Raw genomic sequence first — 4,977 nt, forward strand, 5'->3', positions numbered from 1 at the left:
TGTGTGTGTGTGTGTGTGTGTGTGTGTGTGTGTGTGTGTGTGTGTGTGTGTGTGTGTGTTGCTGTCCAAGGTTCTGGGGATACAACGCCAAAAAAGAAATAGCACTTGCCCTTAAGATCACATCAGCATGCCGCTCATGTGCTTGCCGAACACCTATCGAGACATCCTCCCTAGAAACCTGAGCTGGCTCCTTAGATGCTGCTGAATTTTTTTTTCCTTTGGAATTGAATTCTGGAAGTTAGAACTGGGCATGGGAATCCCCACATGGGCAGTATTTTGTTCTAAGCTCTGGGTGGCCCATCTCAGAAGAGGATGGAAGTATCCTGAGTTCTGGAGGACCTGGTGGGAATCTAACTGATCCCTGCCCAACCTCTCAGTGTCCCAATACCCCAGGAAGCCAGAAGTTTCCAAGAGCCTAGGCTCTGGCCCAGTGGTTAGCACCATAGCTGGCATGTAGTAGGCAATTAAAAAATACTTCCTTCCTTGCCTCCTCCCTCCCTTCCTTCTTCCTTTCCCTCTTCCTTCCTTCCCTCCTTTCTTCCTCTCTTCCTTTGTTCCTTCCTTCCTCCTTTCCTCCCCTCTTCTTTCCTTCCTTCCCTCCCTCCTTCCTGCCCCTCACTTCATTTTGTACCTTCTTTCTTTCCTTCCTTCCTCCTTCCCTTTTTCCCTCCCTTCCTTCTTTCTGCCCCTCCTTTCCTCCCTTCTTCCCTTCCTTTCTCTCTCTTTTCCTTCCTTCCTTCCTTCCTTCCTCTCTTTTCTTCCTTCCCTTTCTCCTTTTCTTCCCTTCTTCCTCCTTTTTTTTTGTTTTGTTGTTGTTGTTGAGGCAACTGGAATTAAGTGACTTGCCCAGAGTCACACAGTTAGTGAGTGTTTTGTATCTGAGGTCAGATTTGAACTCAGGTTCTCCTGACTTCAGGGCCAGTGCTCTATCCACTGCACCACCTAGCTGCCCCACTTCTTCCTCCTTTTCCCTCATTTCTTTCTTCTCTTCTTTTCTGCCTTCCTTCTTTTATTCCTTCCTTCATCCTTTCCTTCCTCCCTCTCTTCTTTCCTCCCTCCCCTCCCTTCTTCTTTCATTCCCTTCTTTCCTTTTCTTCCTTCTTTTTTTTCCTTCCTCCCCTCCTCCCTTCCTTCCTATCCCCAGCATCTAGCATAGTGCGTGCCGTGTAGGAGGTGTTTACTACATCCTTGTGGAATTATTGAGTGTCTCATCCCAATAGAATGTATCATGTCTTTTGGCTTTGGCTTTTGTCTGTGTGACCACAGTGTCTGGCACTCACGGAGCTCCTGCTGGGGACGCTTCCTTTAGTAATACAGGTCAGCGACTTTTTATCTCAGAGAGTTGCCAGGAATGGAGTACCGAGAGCTCCTGAGAGGCATCCCAGTGCAGGGCAAGAGCCTGAGGAGAGGGCATCTTCCTTCTTTGGAGGACCCCCCCCCACCCCAACTTCTCAATAACGGGCCTCACTGCTTTTAGTTTCAGGTACACAAAAAGCCAGTGTGCCCCGAAATGGGACCCCCATACAAAGTGCATGGTCCGCTGCGGCCCCCCTGTCCATTCCACATTCCCATGTCGCCTCGGTCCCACGGCCACAAGAAGCCCCCCAAGGCTGAACCTTTCTTGGAATTCTTGGACTTCCTGGCCACAGGCCTTGTGCTAGACAGTCTCCAGCTGGTAGTGGATGAGGCCTCCGGGAAAGTGACCCAACCGCGCACAGAGGCTGGCGTGCCCCTCATTGATGTGGAAAAGGGCCCCAGCCAGAAGGCGAAGGAGCAAAGGGATGTGCTGAAAGAGGCCCAAAGACTCCGCAGGGGCCGCCCTCGCTTCTACCCTGGCTTCCCCAACAACTATCCATCCAGCTCCAGTTCTGACTCCAACCTCTGCTACAGCCAAGATGACTGCAGGGCTCCTGCTGACCCGCCGGGACGAGGCAACCTGGGTGGGATCTTCCTGAATCCTCAGCAGCAGTGCCCAAAGGTCTCCCGCTATGAGCGTTGGCGTCCTGTCTCCCGTTTCCCACCCATCGGAGAGAAGTTTCAATTAGAAAGAGACTTGAGGCAGATTCTTAGGAAGGTACTACCCAGCAGTGGCCCCAGCTTGGGGGGGGGGTTGTTGAGGCATCTACTTTGGGAGGAGGTTGGACAGAGCCCAGTCTCCTCTCCCTCCACCTCAGACCAGAGGACAGGGGTGGTGATAAGTGGCAAGAAGTTCCTTCCTCACACCCCATAGGCTGGGACTTGTTAACTTGGGACAGTCTGGGAAGAGGGAAGTAGGAAGCTGAGCTGAACCTCACCCTTGTCTTCCTTACCTTTCAGAAAAGCAAAGACCCCACGTCTTCTCACAAAGAGGACTTCTTCCTCTGGAAGAGGTCCTTGGACCCACTGGATCTGGTCTTGTCCAAGCAGCAGAGGCTGGCACGTCTGGCCAAGCTCTTGGAACCTGTTCGGAGAAAGTCTTCTGAGATGCCCAGCCTGCTGGAGATCTTCAGTGCTTTGGAGAAGGCCAGAAGGACCAAGGCTTCCAGCCCACTGGGCACAGGCAGCCCTACCTGGAAGCCCAGCACGACCCAGATGCCCAGCACAACCCAGGTGCCCAGCACGACCCAGATGCCCAGCCCCTTCCGTTTACCCAGTCCGTCTTCCATCCCCAGCCCTCCATCACTTCCCTGCATGGCCAACGAGTCTTCTCAGACAGAAGGGTACTCCACCAAGAGGCCCAGCTCCCTGAAGCACATTCCCGTGTGCCAGAGCAGTGTCATGGAAAAAGGTATCCAGACGGAGGTCAGCTGCTCCGCAGAAACAGCCAGCAGCATGGGGCAGGAGCTGGCCTTCATCAAACAGGAGCTCAAGAAGAAGTTGGTGGAGCTGCTGCTGGGCTCGCTGAGTTCAACGTCATCCTCCTCCTCCGTGGAGCCGCCTTCCTACTGCCCCACAAAGGAGCCCTTCCACACCCTAGACTTTCTGGCTGAGCACCAGCTCTTCCCGGCCCTGCAGGACGTGATCACCCAGGCTGTGCTCAAACTGAGCCGTGCCCGGCGCCGGGACGGGGTTCCCCTCTTCCCGACGATGCAGCCAGAGGCTGAGGCTGAGGCTGAGGCTGAGGCTGAGGCTGAGGCTGAGGCTCAGGCTGAGGCTGAGGCTGAGGCTGAGGCTGAGGCTGAGGCTGAGGCTGAGACTGAGGCTGAGGCTGAGGCTGAGGAGGAGGAGGAAGGGGAGGAGGAGGAGGAAGGGGAGGAGGAGGAGGAAGGGGAGGAAGAGGAGGAGGAGGAGGAGGAGGAGGAGGAGGAGGAGGGGGAGGAGGATGAGAAGCTGCAGGAGCACATTACCCACAAGCCCATGTGGTACTTCCCAGATAGTTCTTCCAAGGACGATAGCAAAGCAGCCAAGAGCCAGCAGGCCGAAAACCAAGAGCAGCCGACCATGCCGTCCGTGTCCCTGCCTCTCCCCAGGGCTGTCTCCACCCAACATCACAGAGAAAAGGCCCAGGCTGAAGCCAGGGCGCTGGCAGAGGCCAAGGCCCGGGTTCAGGAGGCCAGAACCCTGTCTCACGTCAGAGCCGGAATCAGGAAGGATTCCGACCCTCTGAGACAGGTATCCCCATCTGGAGGAGGAGCCTAGGCGGCTGGAGTGGGGGGAGGAATGTCCTGGAGGGAGGGTCCGGCCCCCAGCCGCAGCCTCATGCTTCTGCTCCTCCTCACCCCGACTTCTCCCTGAGAAGAAGGGGGAAAAACAACCTCTTTGCTAAGGACAGCTATAACCTTCTTTTTATGGTGACTTTTCTTCCTTTCCTCCCTTCCTCTGGCTGCTCCCCAACCCTACTCTGTGTCTCATTTTCTGTCTTTAACCCAATCTGCTGAGGGGAGGAGGGCAGACAGTGAAATGAGGCCCCCAGAATCCCCTAGGCCACAGTCCCATCTCTCCTCCCCCTTCCCCCCTTCCCCACTCAGGACTCCTACAAGGAGGGTGGGGATCCAGCCAGCCTTGGAAGGAGGTGGTGGGGGATGGGAGCCCATCCCCCACCATCTCCACCCGCACAGTTCACAAACACCAATCAAGGTTTTCTTTTTTTATCACAGTTTTTTTTTAAAGCAACTTTTTTTTTTTTTAGCTTTAATATTCTAAAGATTTCCGTTCCAGGTTCCAGGCCCTGAGGTCTCCTCCACATCCCTGAGGTCCTACCACTTGGCTTGGAGTCAAGGCCTTCTGGGTGGCAGGGCATAGGGAAAGCCATGAGAGGAGAGGTGATGGTAAACACTCCCTTCATCAGCCCTGAAGTTCAAGTGAGCTTCGGAGGTGAAGGTGTCTCAGCAGGGAGGTTGACAGGAGTAATCTGCTGTACCTCTAGGAAGCTCCTTGGGGCTCTCTTTGGGTAGGGCTCCCGGTCCAACAAGGGCAAGGAGTCTCAGGCCCCTTGGGATGATGTCAAGCTCTCAGAGTTGGGGGGGGGAGTGAAAGCAGGACCCCTCAGGAAAGTACCCTCCGAAGTACGTCGAGGACTTCTCTCCCCAAAGGGCACAGAGATTTAGAGAACTGGGATTCCAATGTTCTATAACTTTCTGGCCCCAACCAGTCCTTCTGACATACTTACTAGACCCTGGACATGGGTCCACTGGAGGCCAGAACACACAGGTGGTTGCCCCTTGGGCCATGCTTAGGAATATGGTTGTATTGGTTGTTGAGCATAACAAGAATGATTGGTGTGACAGGCATGTTTGTTGTGCTAGGAGTGGTGGTCTGGTGAATGGGATGGCAGTGTTTGGTGGTGACTGGAGTGATCAATGCAGTCCTGGGATTGCAGAATCTCAGAGATGGAAGGTCATATGGTCTAATATCTCCATCAAGGACTCCTCTAACTTCTCCATCTCTAGAGAGAGGAAGGAAGGAAGGAAGGAAAGAAGGGAGGGAGGAAGGAAGGAAGGAAGGAAGGAAGGAAGGAAAGAAGGAGGGAGGGAGGAGGGAGGGAGGGAGGAAGGAAGG

The sequence above is a fragment of the Vombatus ursinus genome, unplaced genomic scaffold (genome assembly GCF_900497805.2).
Source record: "Vombatus ursinus unplaced genomic scaffold, bare-nosed wombat genome assembly UNPS02015411.1, whole genome shotgun sequence".
NCBI classification, from domain to species: domain Eukaryota; kingdom Metazoa; phylum Chordata; class Mammalia; order Diprotodontia; family Vombatidae; genus Vombatus; species Vombatus ursinus.